The sequence below is a fragment of the Phasianus colchicus genome, chromosome 2 (assembly GCF_987193195.1).
Source record: "Phasianus colchicus chromosome 2, bPhaCol1.hap1.1, whole genome shotgun sequence".
Classification (NCBI taxonomy): domain Eukaryota; kingdom Metazoa; phylum Chordata; class Aves; order Galliformes; family Phasianidae; genus Phasianus; species Phasianus colchicus.
Window position 1 is genome coordinate 106462401 of NC_143437.1, and position 19456 is coordinate 106481856.

A 19456-nucleotide genomic window follows, 5' to 3' on the forward strand; every position below is an offset into this window, starting at 1 on the left:
TTGTTTTCGTTTGTGAGCTGATGTCTGTTGATCAAGTTCTTGGCAAAACATTCCAGTTCCTAAAATAAGCTGAAGAGTTTACCTGAATATTCCAGGTTCTTGGTGGCACGTGTTATATATTAATAGCAATCCTGCACAGAAACATTCAGACCATTACAAGCTCAGATCATCAGGTGCTGCTTTTGAGAACAGGGTATAATAAATATCTCCTTCCAGAGCTTTTGCCTTTTATTTGAACCTGCTGAGCTATAATCGTACTACCTGTACAAAATACACTTTTAAGTTCTTCTGTCTTAAGAAGATGAAAGTTTGGGTGCCATTTGGGGTTACTGACTTGTGCTAGCCTATAGTTAGAATTGTAAGACTGCTATTTTTGCTGCCTTCTCAGCATACTTGTCTTCTGAAAAGACTGTCTGACTCTTGTCATGCCTCATGGGTCAGCTCAGGATCTCTTTGTACCTCTGAAAGGTTCTTGGATTTCAGCAGAGCCCAGGAGCAGCTTCTGATTGCTCATGTATGTTCTAGGGGATCCGGTTCGCTCCTTGAGAAGCTGAGACAATAATTTAACTCTTTGGTTGTTTGAAGTGCAATAATATAAACTTCCCAAAAACTTCCATCATGTCAGACTTGTGGTTCAGAGGCAGATGAACGCTTGGTGTTGTTGAGCCTCATTATCCTGAGCCCTCTGCTCAGGAGGTCTGTGTCCCTCCGGATGGCATCCCATCCCTCAGGTGTGTCAACTGCACCCCACAGCTTGGTGTTATCCACAAACTCACTGAGATTGCACTTGACTCCACTGTCAGTGTCATTGAGGAAGATATTAAAGAGCACTGGTCTCAGTACTGACCCCCGATGGCCACTTCGTGTCACTGATCTCCATCTGGATGTTGAGCAATTGATCTCCACTCTCTGACTATGATCATGCAACTTCACAAATTCAATCTGAGTTTATGTATGTGGGTTCTGTAGTTGCTAACATACATTTTTAAGGTCCAAGTGCCATTTTTAATGCAGTTTTCATAAATTTTGTATATGATTAATTTATAAGTTCTAATTCCATCTCTAAATGCTGTGGTCTAGTTGTACAGTGCTCATCCTTCTTGGTCAGTGTTTGTCTCCATAAGCAATGCACACAAAGAAGGCAGTGGCAGTCATACATATGTTTTATGAATGCAAAAAAAATTAAAATTAATATTTGCTTTTTGGAGACTGAGGTTATGGAAATAATATAAAATGAACGTAGGGTAAATGAAAAGAAAATTTATAAAATATATCTGTATGTATTTCTGAACTATCAGAACATGGAATGGGCTTTCAGATGTTAAATACCGTATTGTATTCTTATTTTATTTTTATTCTTCTTTGTCCTGGGTTAGGAGGAGGAGGAAAAAAAAGATGATGGAATTCAGAGGATGAGAAGTGAGATTTGGGAGATTGCAAGTAACATTTGCAAGTCTTTAAACATGAAGGTAACAGAGAGCCAAATGGTTTCCGAACAGGGACATTTCATGGGGTGATTTATCTGATATGGCATTGCCATTTGTTGTATAATTTCAGCCTCGTTGCTATGGGAACCCATTTTACTGTTGCGGTGATTGTTAATCAGGATCTGTAGTTATACCATTTTTACCACAAGGCCTTATATCCTTGGAGATTAAATCATGGTTCTCATTGACAGTGGTGTTCATCAAACGTTATTGCCTGAAATAAAATGTGACCAACCTTCCTGTCGTTCTTCTCAGCGTTACCAGAATCGGGGAGCAGAAGCCCAAGTTAACTTTTACAGGAACTCAAGGATTCTGCCTCAGTTCCATTTGTCATGTTTGTGCAGTTCCAGGAAGAGGGGAAAAAGCTTCTGCCTTACAGTGTAATCATTTCATTTTTCATTTAATTGGAAATGAACCGAGTGATCTGGAGATGTACTTTTCACATATTCTTTCTTTGAGGCTCTTAAGGTAGAATTAAAGCTCATGGTCAGCGTTACTTAAGAACTCATCTCTCTGTAAAAAGAGAGGGATTGGGTTTTATGTACAATTCAACACTCAGAGTTCAAATACCTGACGGTGTAAATATTCTGTGTCTTTTCAGCCTCCATTTACTTTTACAGCTGTCCATGCAGAGAGGATGTTGGCTGGAATAAGGTCAAAAAGGCTAATGCTGCAGAGGTCCTACTGGCCATTGCTCCTGCTGATGGAGGAAACCAGGGTCAAAGAGCACGGCATCTGTGGTGCTGATACTGGTCTTTTCTTTGTGAGGTGAATAGAAAATGGACAAGGAATTCTTTCTCTCCAAATTTGCTCTCTTGGTGACCCAGTGAACTTGGTTTGGGTATTTTTCTGGATGCTAGCAGCTTAAGGTAACCAAGATACTGTGGATGCCCCATCCCTGCAGGCATTCAAGGCCAGGCTGGATGTGGCTCAGGGCAGCCTGGTCTGCTGGTTGGCAACCCTGCACATAGTAGGGGGTTGAAACTAGATGAGCACTGTGGTCCTTTTCAACCCGGGCCATTCTATGATGAAAGTTCTTGCATGCTATTTTAATATACATTGCTAATTTCTTTGCTTTAAAAAAAAAAAAAAAAAGTTCTAAAAAGAAGCTGTTGGTAATTTGGAAATGAAAAATTCACAGGAAACATGAAAAAAAACAGAGTAGTGAACTGCCCCATTCAATGAGTGTTTTATGCCGAAATGTTCTGGTGGCCAAATAGGTGCCAATATTTTCAACTGTTTCCAGTGATCATCGTAATGCAGTCATTAAACAAAACGCTCATCTCTGAGCCCCAAACTGCTGACCTCTGCTGGATGAGCTCCAGTTCTTCTGTGCCCCGTTCGACTCCTTTAATTGTGCGATGAAAAGTTGTCAACTCAAAATTTGTGATCAATCGCGTGATGAAATTATGTGGATTACGCCTGATGAGTTCAGGCTGGGCTGGGAAGTTTTTTTGTGATTCCTCTATGAAATGAGTGGAGTTTTGGCAGAATTTCTGAACTGCTAAACCAGAAGGGTGCAGCATTGCTAGCGCCGTTCCCAGATTTATGTTCATCGGGGAGGATTACTCAGTATGATGCAATCAGGTAGCATGTTGTAGGATATTTCCCCAACAACCTCAGATTGTTAACATCTTTCCTAATGCACCAAATTCACAGCTTCTCTAATGTTGAGTCAGCCAGACTGAAGCAGGAACACCTATGTCACAGCTTTGTTTCCACTTCGTCATGTTCCAAGTATGCCGAGGGATGCAGAATCAAAATATTAGCAGGGTGCTGGCCACGTTTTTCCTGATCCCTTTCCTGATTTTTTTTTTTCTCCTCCCTTATTCTTTTCCACATTTGCTGCTGCCGATACCCAGCCCCCACTATAATTCTGATTGGCTAAATTAATTCTGCAGCATCCTGCTGTGAATAATTATGTTCATCCAGTGTGGAGCTGGATGCCTTTCTCTCCACCCCCCCCCTTCTTCGTCTAAATTATAATGTGACAATTGAAGCTCACAGCTGGCTCATCAGAGGTGGCCAGTTTGGGAATTGGCACATCTGAATGTGCCTCTCCGTTAACTCTCTGCCTTGATTGCTTAAGACAAGACATATGTAAACCCCATGATTATTACCATTTTGTGCATTTCACAAAGATACTGCTTTAAACTGCAAAGCTGTTGTGTTTGCTGGGGGAGGGGAAATTACAGAAATTTTTCTCTTCCCCTCCCCACCGTTCCTTCTAACAATAAATAGCTGTCAGACTTATGTCAAGAATGAAATTATAGGAGCACATGAGGCCTTGATTACATTGTTTTGGATAGATTGCTATTAGCATACTGAAATGAAGTCTAATTTTTCAGTGGTTTAGCTCAGTCAAGAATCAAGTGACACAGAGGGGGAAGGGATCTCACCCACAAGGAGCAGTGATGTAATTTCGCACAGCCCTTCTGTAGCCTCTTTCAGTCATCAGTGGTTAAAAACAAACTATGAAATAAATACGTTCTGCTGAGATTTGTTATTAGTGGGGCAGGGAGGCAGGGCTGCTGTGATGCCGAACAAAACGTTCAGGTTAGGTGTCATTCTTTGTGAACTTATTAAAGACATCTCAAACAAAAATTGGTGTGTATTTAATCTGTCTTTACGCAGCATCCAGTTCTCTCAACGTGCTTGTATTTTATAGTTGAAAATATACTAGTTTTGTATTAGTTTCTGCATAATTCATAACACGTTGCCAGTTTGGGCTCCTCTGATGATGTATGCTTATCATCCCACAGTGTCTAGGGCAAGTGCCCTTGTTTTGGCTCTGTTGTTTACTGTTTCTGATGATGTGCACACACTTCTTGCTTCGTTTGGATATCTTGTGTTTTGTATTCTGTGAACGTCTCAACCTTTCAGTGTTTCATCATCTGTGGCTCCAACGTAAGAAGCTTTACTAGCCACAGCAATGTTCTTTTAACTACCTCTGTTTCACTGGATGGAAGTAAATGCAAATCATTTTGACTGATTCTTGAGACAATCTACCTAGAGTCTGGGAAGGGTCAAGATTCATTTGGGTTTACTGGGACAGCTGAAAGCAACAAGAAGGGTATGTGGATGGTCCGTGATGAAGCATGAGAAGTGAGTTGGCCATGTTGGTTCTGAACAACAAGGTAGTAAAGGAAGTAAAAAGTAATAAGGCATCTGCATCAAGTAGTGAGAAAAGCTTTGTGTCACAGCACCATGAATTTATGGGATGATGTGCACCCTACAGAAAATTGGTACTGAAACAGAAACATTTTACCTTTCTAATTTGAAATTCTGGGTGATTTGTTGTAACTTAATAATACTGTGTCAGCTGCAGTGTAATTACAACTAATTCAAACATCCCTAAAATGAAACAAAATAATTTGTTTATTCATTGAAAAGGCGGTTATGAGGCCTGATGTTTTGAAGACCTCTTAATACCCCAAGTAAACACGTTCTTCTTCGGAAAGAGACTGAATATTGACCATTTTAGTTAGCATTTACCTAGCGTTTGTCTTTGCTCTGCTCCAGATGGTTGGGATTAATTAAAGCCTTGGACTTGCTCAGTAGGTTAGACTTTTTTTTGAACAGTTCCATATACAGCTGGAAAGACAACTTGAATGACAGCTCTTGCCAAAATAGATGTGACTGATTTCCATGTGTTAAGTGGTTTCGGTTGCTTCAGGAGTAGAGGCGGACATGAAGAATAAGGGAACAGTAGAGGTGTAAGATGTTTAACCAAAGAGCTCTCTGAGTAAAAGACAGTTATCTTTCTTTGTGCCCATTGGCAATATTTTGGTACAACTTCAAAAAACGCATTGTGTTGGTTTAATAAGAAATCTCTCTCTCTTGCAGTTAATTGAATAGCACTTTTGAAAGTGTGTTTAAGAACATCTTGAAATGACACAAGTGAAATAAGTGAAGTCACTGTTAAACAAACAAGATGTCTGTTCCACTGAACTCAGACCAAAAAAAAAAGCAAGAATTCCAAATGGAAAAGGACAAATTCACAGAGCAAAATAATCCTGCATTTTAAATGGCAAGATGAACTCAGTTAAAAAACAGAGATAGAAATATAGAGTAGGTATAAATAATATTTTAAATATGTTTTTGATGCATAGCAAATCCTAATCAAATGAATGAAGAATCTCAAGAACTTGACAACATTCCTAAATTCTAAAAATCAATTAAAATACTTTTTAGGCCTAAACCACATTTCTTGCTCTATGAACTCTAATTTCATAGGTTAGTTCAACTAAGGTGAAACAAGATAAAATGGCAGTGTAGCCACGTCAGCTGTGCTGAAGCTGATGGGAGTTGTGGTTTTGATGTTGGTAGGTATTGAATACTGCCCAGTTTGAATAAAGATTTTACAACGTAATACTAAAAATAATCTTAAATTTCTTGATTCCCCATTTCTGGTGTCTGAATTTTTAACTTTAGTTGCACCATGATGAGACTGTCTGGTATGAGTACTTTTTATGAAGTCAAAAGAGTTGAAAGTGTAGGAGCAGCTGATGATGGGAATAAATCTTTTAGACATTTTGAGTGCTTTACAAAACCAAGTGAGAGAATGCAAAGTCATGCTAGTATCTGCATGACTTAATGAAAGAAGCAGATAATGTGCTAGCACAGCCAGGGGGAAAATTGTTATGTCACTTATTTCCCAAGAAATGTGAGTTTCAGACATAATTAACCCAGCATTCATACACTTGTGACAATACTATTGATTAGCTAATCAATGATAACTAAATACACACCTCTAAATTACATAGTTTAAAACACATTACATTATATCAATGGAAACAAACCAATTAAAGTGCTTTAAATGCATACAACTAATCAGGAACTTAATACATGCTAATTGTGACCAAAATTTCAATTAATGTGTTGATACATTACATCATATTCAAGAGTGGAAAAAAAAAAAAACAAACCTATGAAGTAATCATATTCATCTTGATCATTTCAAATGATCCCTGAAATGTACTGTCAAGAAGTAATAGCAATTTTTTCTGCTATTTCTCAACATATTCTTGCTACACAAAGAGAATTCATCTCTTCGTGTATGCATAGAACGCCTGGCTTAGTTTGTCCCATTTTCAGGGAGATCTCATGCTGATATTGCCAAATCAATCTCTTTTTATCATCTCCTTTTGCAACCTGTGGTTGAATATTGTAATGTCTTACAAGAGATTAACACTGGAGAGGATGAGGTGGTGGGTTGTAAATGACTGACAGGAGGATAAATATGGCTGTTTGGAGGATCTTTTCTCTCGCAGAGTAAGGTTTGTGTGTTGAATTATTACTTGGAGAGCACTAACATATCAGCGTTTTCTCTTTGGAAAATGATTTCCTGCTAATTAGAATTTATAGCAATATGTCTGTCGTTGTATTCTTTTTATTTGTAAAGCAAGCAGAATGTGTACAAATAGACAAAAGGAGGAAAGGTATGTATTGCTCAAAATTAAATGGAAATGGGACACTTATAACTTAAAAAATCTCTCTCTGCTGTGATTAGTATAAACATGAATTGTAATGACTCAATATCAATTTGATAGCTATAGAAATAGACAGGAAATAGCTTGGGTAAAAATTGCCAAAAATCTAACGAGCAAATAAATAGGTACATCAGGGGTTGGATCAAGTTTGATGTCAGTATACAAATTCAGATGTCTTTAATTGCATTAGGTTTCTCCACACTCATCACTGGTGATCTGGTCCATGTGTGATGCAGGGACGGCCGATAGTGTGCACGTCTGCTGAAGGTTGTGCATCCTGGGGCAGGTGGTGGCCTTCCCAGCTTGTGCTGGCTGTGGGCTGGGGCACAAAGACATGGGAATAGGATGGTGCAACTCATTAATTTTTCTGGCTCATCTACATATCTGATTTGAAAAAGTTTTCTGATGGCATAACTTAATATTTTGTTGTTGAAAAGAAAGTAGATTAAGAAAAAGAGATTTAAAAAGAAGTGTTTCCATTTGGGGCACCTCTAGCAAGATACAAGGCAAGAAGGAGCTGAAGTTAACCCAGGAGTTTGGGAACTTGAATACTCTTGCCATTTATGAGAAATCCAGCTTTCAGCTCCCTCCTTTGGCTAACCAGATTTTAATTTGTCATCCCTTTTCTAAGGGATTGCTTTAATCACTAGGGAGTGTGTATATATATACATATATATATATATAAAGTAGATGTGAAGTAGATGTGAGCTGTGAGAAGTATGTAGAAAATATATGAAGTGTTGGAAGTTCTGCTGCAAAATGATACAGGAGAGTAAGCAGTGTGATCCTGTTAGAAATGCAAAACACATAAAATAAGGTCATTGTTCTGACCTACTTGCCTGGTTGGAGTACTGCGTTCTATTTTGGACATTACTTTAAAAATAGCAGAAATTGAGTAGGTTGACTCTTTGTGTAATCTACAGATACATAGAATTTTGCAGAATAAAATCTATTAAGAGATTCCAGTGTGATTGAGTTCTGTGTTTCTTTCACAAGAGCCCATCACTGAGCAAGACACCCCTAGGGCTGGAACAACTGCTGTTAGTGAAGTAAGTGTAGGATAAATGCAGTTTTGCCTTTTGTACATTAACGATTGGTAAGAGGAGATGGTTTAGCTCTCTGTAGAACATGGGCAACTGAGCAAGGTTAAAAAATAAAGACTTGAGACAGAGGAATATCTGTTCCAGCAGCTGAATGTTCTTTGCATAAACACCTCCCCTCTGCCCTTGATTCTGCAAATGGTGCATGCTCAGATGCTTGCTTTGGGACACTGAGAGGACACTGGGAATCGAGCTCATTTTGCTTCTTCTACAGGAAGGCACTGACAGAGAAACCTTCTTGAAAAAGAAAAAAAAGTTGACTTAGAACCCATTTTGTAGTTAGAACTGTTACAGGACTTTTCCGGGGAAGGAGGGCAATGCTTGGGCAGCATTCCTTGCATGGATGGAAGGACAACAGCCTGCCTACACCGTATCCTTACCGATAAATACTGGAGTATCAAACATGAGATGGTGATATTTCTGGTATGTAAAGTTCCAGGAAGAATTCAATCTATTGGAAAATAGTCAACAGCGATAAGGAGTTAATTCAAAAAGTGGATGTTCCGTTAATTTGAGAAGAGATTGAAGACAGTGGTAAGTCTTTATCTGAAGAAGTGAAAATCTTAGTCCTGCCAAGCCAAGGGAGGTTAACAGTGTGTTATAAGATCAAACATTGTGTAGGAAGAAAAGGCAGTCTGTCTCTTGTCTATAGAAATCCGTCTCTATATCCTCCTGTGTGAGAGAGGCAGGTCTGGAGTTGTTCACTTCTGTTGACTGGTTTCCTTGGGGTTATATTGATACTTTGAGGTAATACCTTTGGTTTACAAACGGTAGGCTGAAAGATGCAGCAGAATAATACTTAAAAACTTCGACCAGACCCTGAGAACCATGGAAAAACACTGGAGTATTTGAGAACATGAACCATTCTTTCTCCTCTCCACAAAGAATGGACGCAAGTAGCTACCGTATCATATTTTTATTCATTTGAAATGCAGTCATTTAAAAAGAAAAAATCTTCTCAGCCAAGAGAAATTACGCAAAGAGAGGGTCAAGAAAGTTTGTGCAAGAAAATGCCATCTCTTACAACAAGCAATGAGCAAGAACAATTTCTATTCCTGTTAAACGTATAAAGATAATTCCTCTTGTACTAGGCAGCAATCCATGTCAAAAAGGGATGAGTGTATTTTAAATGCCATCCACAATATCAGCCACGTTTCCAATAGTAACAGAACCCAACAGAAAATAAGCTTCCGTGTGAACTGAACAATTTGAGGATTGGACTTGGAGATAGATCACTGCTCTGCACATTTTACTGGCCTCAAACCTGCCGATGCCTGCTTTGTACTTCAGCATGTATGTCTAAATAAGTACACAAGATAGTCGTGGTTGCTTCAGGAGACACTCTGGTTGATATATTTTACTGTGATATTCTTTATCAGCTGGTGGTTTTCACGGCACATGCAAATAACCTCATTCAGAGATGACTTCCAGGTTTTTTTTTCATAAAGAAAGCAGCATCCTTTCATTTAATTTTTGACATTTTTCCATTTGGGACACAGGTGATGTTCTGTATAAAGCTATGAAAATGGTAGAAGTGCATCATGCATCTCTAGGAAATGGATCTCAGAAACCAACCAATCCAACTGATGATCTATGGGATTTACTTATGGAAAGAAATAAAGAAAAGCATAAGGAAAACAGAAGGGTGATTGGGCAGGGAGGGCACTGTGAGATGATAAGAGTTCAGATGGCCAGGGACAAAAACTTGTAATGTTAAAAACAAAAAAGGCATGGAGGTACTGGAGTGTGACCAGGGAAGGGCAGCAAAGGATCTAAAGCATGAGTGCTATGGAGAGCAGCTGAGGGCACTGAGATTGTTTAGTCTGGAGCAGGGGAGGCTCAAGGGAGACCTCATCGCTCCCTACATTGCCCTGAAAGGAGGTTGTGGTGAGTTGGGAGTTGGCCTCTGCTCCCAAGGCAGCGACAGGACAAGAGATGATGGCCTCAAACTGCACCAGGGGAGGTTCAGGTTGGATATTAGGAAATGTTTTTACTCCAAAGGAGTGGTGATGCAGTGACACAGCTGCCCAGGGAGGTGGTGGGTTCATCATCTCTGGAGGTGTTCAAGGAATGTGGAGATGTGCACTGAGGGATGTGGGCAGTGAGTATGGTGGGGGTGGGCTGGGGTTGAGCTTGGGGGTCTGAGAGATCTTTTCCAATACTAATGATTCTATGAAAGAGAAGGAAGAACAAATCACTCCTATAGGTAGAGCAAGTAGCTCAAGATAAAGAAAGATTTAGTTTAAGCATGTCCACAGGAGGTTTTTAAGAATAGATTTCAAAAGTTAAATTACGAAGTTTAAGAACATTTTTTTCTAAAATGATGAATGTCTAATATCACCCACCAGTATCAGATTCTAATGAGTTCTTGAGGTAAATAGAAATTAGTCATCTCAATTAATTACGTGGGGTTAAAGTAAAATCTTGCTTGACTTTAACCTTTTTTCACCTTGGGAAAATAACTTGAAGTTCTGCAAGGCGTGTTCTCCTCTTGGTGCTGCAATGAGGAGGTTCCATGAAGGCTGTGTTGATGGGAGCACCACCTCTACAGTTTCTTCTGAAGTGATTTGCATTGTGTGCACATCCCACAGTGTGTTTATAATGGGATCTATCATAGGATCATAGAATGGCCTGGGTTGGAAAGGACATCAAAGATCATCTAGTTGCAACCCCCTGCTATGTGCAGGGTTGCCAACCACCAGACCAGGCTGCCCAGATCCACATCCACGTCTAGACAGGTGCTTTTGTTTGGTTTCACTTTGCAGGTTTCTGACTGCTAATCTTGAAAAGATGCAGAGATCGTAGAGATGCGTGTAATCTTCCACAAGATCAGAGAAAAGTGTAAAAAGAAGCAGAAATGTGAACTGGCCACGTATACAATACCTGCTTGAGCAGATCCCAAACTTTCAAGGTCTTTTTCCTTTTTCTTTTTCTTTGTACAAACAACGCATTCCAGTTTTTAAAGGAGCAATACAGCTTGTTTCTAAGAAAATAATGTTAAAGCGCGGGTCAAACTATCACATTAATTACCTGGAGGTCATTTCGAGAAAATTACTATCAAATGTGTTGAAAAAGGTTCCATATTCTCACAGAAATTATGATCCGCTGTTTCTATGGAAACTGCAACACTAGTTCATAAAAGCTTTTTAATGGAGGTTTACAAAAGCCCAACATCCTGAAGTCTAGCAACATTACTGAAAAAGCACACTCATGCACACGTGGGGCTAATTTCATCTGCGCTGCAACTCCAGGCTCCAGCTGGAGCTGCATCAGGCATGAACCCAGTCCGTAGTTTCTAATAATTTTCTAAGATGTAGGGATAAATATTATAAGATAATATTTGAATTGTAATCCTCAAACCTTTCTCCTCTGTTGGACGCACACGCGCTGTCGTGCTGCCAGCCTGATGGAACAGAGCAAATCTTTGAGGAATGGAGCTGTTTAAAAATGAACGGTATTTCAATCCGTAGAAGGTTCCTGCTTCGGATTTTGTTTTTAATATTTCCATATTCCATTAACTGTGTTTTTTCTGGTGGCTTTGGTCTAGAGCGAGGCTAAACATTCTGCTCTCTTACACGCGCTTAACTTTGAGCGCGTGAATAGTAATATTGCCTTCAATGCATAAAGATAAGAAGATGCTTAAGTGCTTTACTGGCTTAGAGCCAGATTGCTCAGCTCCCAGCAAGAGCGTGCCCAATATCAGTGATTAATAATAATGAAAACTGGAATTTGCATTTTCTTAGATAGTTTATTGATAAACATTCCAAGATGGATACTCCTCTTATCTTCCATATACGCACAGTCTGCTTCTGCAGTAAGATATCATTGTAAAGAATTTGTTAAAGGCACAATGGAATGCAGTTTGGTGTCTTGTTTTTGAGAGGGCTAATGAGTGTGAATCTTGGAAATAGAGGAGTAATGTGACATTTTAGTCCCAAGTGCAATCAGGGTTATCACAGAGATTTTGGGGAGGTTCAAAACATTGCTGATTTGCTGACAAACCTGTCGTGGCTTTTCAAAGATTGCTAACTATCCTAGGGGAAAAAAAGAGTGGTTGGAGTGATGGTGAAGAGGCCGTAGCAGAATTGAATGGAGTGAAAGAAACCGTTCTAGCACGTGCCTGCAAGTGTGCTCTATGGTTTTTTTGCTTTCTGCTGGGACTCCCGAAGGATGTCCATTTTGCTTTGGGGAATGAATGACCTTGTGGAATGGAACCACAGGCTGCATGCTGACTACTGAATCCTTAATATTTTGGTTTGTATTTGCTATTGAACACGTATTTGGGGTTGAATTTATGATAAAAAAAAAAGAAATGCTCATCTCCATAAAAAGGGTTTGGTTTATTTTGGTTAAGCGGATATGGGATGGAGGGAGAAGAAAATGGCTACAGCTTCTTTTGTCATTTGCAGAATGTGCAGTGTCATTTTCAACGGAGCCGCACAGTTATTCCCCTTTCTTTGTAATGGTTTTGTGTGTGCAGTGGGGCTCCTGGAGGAAGTGAAAGACTCATCCTAATGGGAAGGAGCCCCTGAGCCTCCCAGCAGCCTTATGCACATCTTCTATGAGAGGATCAGCATAAGGGCAGCCCAGGCAGCACCTCATTGTGCGTATAACGTGCAGATAGGGACCTTATCGGCTCATTTCTTCCCATGAGACTAAATTGCTTGCTCCTGTAAACATAAGCTCTGGCTTTAGGAATGGGAAAAAATCAAATACTGCCATTGTTGCTTTGGTTTCACATGGACCCAGTTTGCATGTGAAGTCCTAACAGGTTTGCAGGGAGTATGTAGAGACTGCTGAGATCAGCGGAAGGGAATTGGGAGCCATTACTATTTCTGCATAAGGCAGGTGTTAGGGATAGCATGAGATTGTAGCTTTGGAATAAAGTCGGATTAAATTGAAGTGTGGGATGAAATTCCCATCGTCTTCAGTGAGAACGGTGTTTTCAGCATTGACGGAAGTGTTTTGTGTTTTTTTCCTCCATCTCACCAGTTAAAATAGTACAACAGTTAAAAAAAGATGACCAACAGAAAACAGAAAATATAAACGAGCTCTACATGTAATAACGAGATGGAATACTTCTGTTACAGCAGACAGCCTTATAGCTTCTGCTGCAGCCTTTTGTCTGCTGAGGGTCCACAATTAATGCAGATACACAGGAGGACCAACAGATTATCAATTTTGGGTGTGTATGTAGAATTCGAGGAACCCCTGCATAGGTCTGGGACTGAAACTTCTCAATGACAAATGAGAAAATCAGCTTTCTGTCTTGTCTACATCACAACCCATCTTCATTATCAGTGCATTATTATATTGCTGTGCTTTTTGTAGAACCATGGAGTGGCTCAGTTTGCGTGGGACCTTGAAGATCCTCCAGCTCCATCCCCTGCCATGATCAGGGCTGCCACCAACTGTTCCTCTGATGCTTAAGAAAATCTCCTTTAACTTGAAAAAGAAGAATCATTTGAGTTCCAAATAAGAAATTCTTAAAATTCTCTAACCTATTATTTCTGGTACAGTATTTAAAATTACATTGGTGTTTTAATGGTGAACTTGATCGATTATTTTTATGGAAGGGATGAAAATACTACCAATCATAAATAGAGAGTTAACAAAAATCCATTTTTGTTTTCCCTCAGGAACTCTTAATATCAGAGGAGAACGTATGGTATTACTGTCTGAAAAGGTGCCTAATTTCTAAGAAGTGTCTGTTTGTCTCTCAGATGCTTTCTCTGCATCAGCAAAGAGGAAAACAATGAGCAGTTTATGATGCACTTTAAACCTCAGTAACCTGCTTCAAAATTTGGCAGTCCAACACACGTGCAATTTCATTCCTTGCAGTGTTGCTGAGAATATTTATTTAATTAAATATCATCCGTTTCCTCATTAATATGTGGCTCTTCTTGGCTATTTTGTTGTTTCCTTTGTGCAGAAATCATCCAATAAATTTGCATCGGCTCTGATGTATTTTCTTCATTAGATGCTTGGGATGATGAGTCCCCAGGCAGGCCTTAATTTGATTTACGGTGTACAAAGAATTGAACCTTTTTACAAATTAAAACCCAAATGAAACAAACCATAACCTTCACTGGAGCTCTGAGAAGTGCTGCCATTTGTTCTCTGCCTTTTGAACGATCACACAGAGGAACTGCAATGATATCATAGGATGCTGTTAGGACCACCGGCATAGAAATAATTCTAAAAGTATCTGTTAACTTAGTTAAATAGCCCTTACCAAGGCAAAAGTATTCATGAGCTTAATGCAGGAATGTGTTTATCTTCCTTCTGTTTTAGTTGGCACCCTACCTGTATATTACATAGCTAAAACACATTGTTTTAATCTATTACTTGCAAAGATGTTGTTGACATTTGCATAGGAATACACTTTATGCTGACAAAAGTGAGGTAGAACAGCTTCAAAGCTGCATGTGCTTGAGAAAGCAGAATGAAATCATAGAATGGTTTGAATAGAAAGGGACCCTTAAAGGCCATCTGAACTGAACAGGGACACCCACAGCTCCATCAGTGCTCACAGCCCATCCAGCCTGACCTTGGCTGTCTGCAGGGACGGGGCACAGCCGCCTCTCTGGGCACCCTGTGCCACTGCCTCACTGCCATTATTGTAAAAAATGATGATTATTTTGACAAACGTCTGAATTAAAGTTATCTGCAATTTATAAAAGTTGAATAGATAGCCATCGAGGTCTGGGACAATTTTCTAGCAGTGGAAGCCTGGCAGTGTTGTAGGCCATGCGAAACAAATCTGTGAGCAACAGGCAAGCTTAATTATAAGTGTATTAACAGTGTGGCTAACATGCTGGGTTTCTAATGAAAGAATCATGGTCATTGTTTTCATATTTTCCTGGTAATGAATGATTCAGATTTCTCAGAGCGATTTCTAATATTTTGCTATTTGCTCCTAGTTTGAAGTGTGGTCAGCAAATATAGACATTAATTTTGCAAAGTATTACTCATGTGGTGTACCTTTTCCTGGTAGATTATACAGTTGAATAAGATCTTCTGTGTGATTAATTTGCAGTAGTGTGAAATCTCAGTTCATGAGCCCATTTCTGCTGAACAAGCACTGCTTAAGCCTAAATGCAGCAAGTTGGGGTGTTCTCATCTTTCCAAAATCTCAGTTGTTTTGTGGGAAAACGTTGTGAGATCAGCTCTGTGTAATGCAGGGTGCCCTGAGACAGCAGCACTGATGGGAGTCATGCTGACCCCAGTGTCTGTTCTGTGTCCCTCACCCCGCTGCAATGCACTTCCATGCAGCAGAACACAGAAGTGGTACCTGCTGTGATCATGCTTCTCCATCTCTAAGTGTTATCTTGAGATTTGTAATGCTGGCAGTGAATTGGGCTGTAGTGTGTTTTATACATCACGGATGTCATAGAATCATTAAAGCTAGAAAAGACCTCTAAGATCACCTAAGCATTGACCCAACCCACCACGGCAACTGCCCGCATCCCTCAGTGCCACATCCCCACGGATCTGAATCCTCCATGGACGGTGACCCCACCACCTCCCTGGGCAGCTCTGCCACTGCATCACTGCTCTTTAGGCAAATAAATTGTTCCTAATATCCAAACTGAATGTCTGCTTTACACTGAAGTACAGTTAGATTGGGAAGTGGCTTGGTTCAGTTGACATGTGCCAGCCTAGGTGCATAGCTTTCTGCTTACTGTTTTTGGTCCTCAAAGTCTTTCAGAACTTTTATCTCACACACTGCTGAGATATTATTCCCAACATTAAATTGGACATAATTAACCTTTCCCAGTTCAGAAGCCTTATGACAAATGTAAGGGCTGAATCCAAATCCTGTGCAGCTGACTTCAGCATATTTACAGTTGCACACTGTTTAGATCCATGATTGTAATACTATGACTTCTTAAATCATTTAATTTCCCTGTATTATTTTTTTTTCCTTGTCAAGAACTAGCACTAATTCAAATTATCTCTCTTTCCGCTGCTGATTAAGTCATTAACATTTACTCCTGATTTGAACATCAAAACCTCTAATCAAGCACAAATATTAATGGCTCTCTTTGGTGCTTTTCCTTTGACCAGGGTGGAAGCATACAGATCTGTGGGGCTCTCAGAGCATGATCTATGGCTGGGGAAGTGTGAGGAGAGGTTGGAAAATCTCCCACCTTTCTCCCCAAACTGTTTCTTCAGTAGCAATGTGAGTTATTTACTGAAATGGAAGTCCCATCTGTTTCTGGAAGATTCATTTACCTTGTGGTCTGTCTCTGCTTTCCCCCCTCACTCATTCATCCTCACTACCTTTAGTCTTCTTGGAAAGGTGGAGGCATAGGATTGCAGTGGCAGGAAAAATTAACACTACTGTATTTAATAGATTAAGTGAATATATTGAGTGAATAAATGAATATAATCAAATGGTCTACTGATTAATCAGACAAGATAATCTTGCAGTCCTTTTTATCCATCAACTTCATGATGGTTATGAACCACGAATGAACTTCATTCATTCATAGTCTTTCTCCTTGAGCTGTGAATATTATTAAATTGGTGATCTTGGTAGTATGTCTTTATTCCAGGTTTTTTTTTTTTTTTTTTCAGTAAGCCTGCCCTCTTTCTCCTAGCAATTTGATGCTGAGAAAACAAAATTTATCCATGAACAATAACCATAGTAACCACAGCATCACCCTAAAGATGTTCTTCTTGCACACTTTAATGCAGGATCCTTCTGTTATGTTTGATATTTAAAATAGCTGTTTTTTGATACCTGAACATTTCCAGATGTGTCACAGGAATTCAGGGACTTCTTCACCTTTTTGTGTTTGTGATGTGCTCATGCCCGGTCTCTTCGATGGTGTCAGAATAGGATGAACAAGAGTTTGCCAGTTGATCTCTATTTCTTTTTTTTTTTTTTGCAAGAGTGGAGCTTATTCAGCATTCATATGAATGTGCTAGAGGTGATAAGCATGCAGTCAATTGACTTTATTTTTTGCAAAACTGAACAGAAGAGAGTCCAAAACACTTGGAGGTTTGCGAAAACACCTTCAGTAGCTTTTGAGTGACTCTTTTTTGGCTGATAGCTGAAGTGATGGCCCTAAAGGACGCTTCTTACAGTCTTTATACTCCTGTGCTAATGACGATACAGGACTGGGGGAAAAGAAGGGAGGGAGAGGAGGTATTTCTGAGAACTGTTCCCCAACCAAATATTGCCTGTCATGTTCTATAATTTATCAGCAAGCTGACAGCCTATTTCAGACTTGGAATCCTCCCAGCATTTTAAAATAAGTCACCCTTCTGAGCTGAAGTAGTCCTTTGCCTCTTATCTTAGCTGTACTGTTTGTGGAATAGCATAAAGGAAGGAATCTAGCTCTAAATTAAATGCCTTGGTGTTGTTCCAGTGCTTACTTTTTCCTGCCTCCATGAAGTGTGTCAAGATTCTTTTTCCTCTCAGCTGACTGCAATCAAAATGTCATTTTGTCATTATTGATCCTTTCTTATTAGAGCCTGGAAGTGCTGTGTTTGAAGGCGCTGCTTCCTTGCACAAAGTCGACAGTCAATACATGAAAGTTTCCTTGTCCTCACTTCTCCACGAGTATCTTCTCTTACACTTCCCTTATCTTTTCATGTACAAGGGGGAACTCAGTTTTAAACTGAGACAGGGGAGGTTTAGGTTAGATCTTAGGAGGAAGTTTTTCAGCCAGAGGGTGGTGAGGCACTGGAACAGGTTGCCCAAGGAGGCTGTGGATGCCCCATCCCTGCAGGCATTCAAGGCCAGGCTGGATGTGGCTCTGGGCAGCCTGGTCTGCTGGTTGGTGACCTGCACATAGCAGGGGGTTGGAACTGGATGAGCATTGTGCTCCTTTTCAATCCGAGCCATTCTATGATCCTATGATTCTATGAATGTCTTGTCTGAAAGAGGTGGGAGGAAGGATGAAGGGATTCATGTAACCTCTCTTCATGCTCATTTTTTCCTATTTTTGTTCTTTTTTTAAACCTCAGAACTTGCTGAGCTCCTCAGAATTCTGCTTATTAAAACTTTCAGCCCCCTCTTCCTTAATGCATGACAGGACATTACAGCACCTTATCCCCTTCAGTCTGTTTTTAGTGCTCCTTTCTCTTTACCATCATGCCACTGCTGTGGTGGAACAAATGATCTGTTTGTCGTATTGGAGACTTACCTTCCTACCTCCAGATCTCCCCTTACAGAGCTGACTTACTGGGTGGGCATGTCCCTGCTGAGCTGCAGACCACAAATGTCCATTGTTGCAATTTGTGAGCATCTTAGCAAGAGATGAGACTTCTGCTGTGCTTAGTGGCGGGACAGCCAGAAAGAGTTGTGCTGGCTTAGGTCTGATTCCATATAAAAGTATTGACTAATGCTCCACTGATGAGAGAGCCAAACTTCCTTTTTCTTTCTGTTTTTGGTCATTTTCTCCAACCTGGACATGAATGGTGACTTTGTATGTGATGAAATTTTTGGGTAGATCAATCAGAACAGGATGTTTGTCTTCTCAAGCAGTTCCCTCTTTTTTTTTCTCAGAAGTTACCATTGACAGGGAAAGGTTTGTATGAGTTTTGTTTGCAGGATAGGTCTCCTATAGGAAGCCTACCTCTCAATTTCATTTTTCATGTGCTGTTTTTTTCTGACCATTGCATGCTTGCAACTTTGAGGAAGAAGTTCAAAGCAGCAAATGGAATCAAAGAGCAGAAAGCAATTTTTCCTGCTTTCCCACTGCCTACTATACCTACTTTTTGATTTGCTCAACCAGGCAACATTCTGATTGTCTTGTATGCCTCCATATGTGTATATAGGATTATAGGTATATGCATATGTCTATTCTTCTACATGTGTACATTTGCCTTAGAGATTAATGCATAGGCATAAGCATTGCTACGTGATAAAGGTTTACAGTTTTGCAAGAAAAACCCCAAACATATCAGAACTTGTTTAGGCTGTATAATGAGTGTTCTGCCAGTATTTTAAATGACAAAAATGCCTTCCAAGTATACAGTGGTCTACATCCATCTTTACTTTTGAAGTAGAAGATATGCTGACATGTTTCCAGTTGGCTGTTCCACCCTCGTATTAGGATAAAAGGTGTCTATGCTAAACTCATGGTCCATCACTAGAGTTGGTTGCCAAAATACATGTCTTGTTTTTGTTGCTAAATGGGTTTTAAGTAGAAGGGGAGATCATCTGTTTGGGTGTTGCTTGCTTTCTGTTGCCCACAGAAGGAGCAGTATGTGTCCATCAGATAGGTTTTAGAAAAGTGTATTAGCTTAAATAAGTCTCACAGCTCATATTTATAGATGCTGTTGCCCTGCTATTCCATTAGTTGATGATCTAGACATTATTGGTAAAGCACCAGAGCAGCTCCCCATCCTTCTGGCACAG

The 19456-nt window shown here is 39.9% G+C and overlaps 1 protein-coding gene across 7 annotated transcripts in view; it reads left to right on the forward strand.

The window, feature by feature from the left end:
* Positions 1 to 19456, forward strand: part of MSRA (methionine sulfoxide reductase A) — a 271330-nt gene that overhangs the window by 50837 nt on the left and 201037 nt on the right. Inside the window, exon 1 of one of the 7 annotated variants that reach the window (XM_031603828.2) lies at positions 9268 to 9372. The exons of the other annotated variants lie outside the window; for them this stretch is intronic. The gene's annotated coding sequence lies outside the window, so the exon portion shown is untranslated. Of the gene's footprint in view, positions 1 to 9267; positions 9373 to 19456 lie in introns of those variants that run through there. 7 annotated transcript variants of the gene reach the window in all.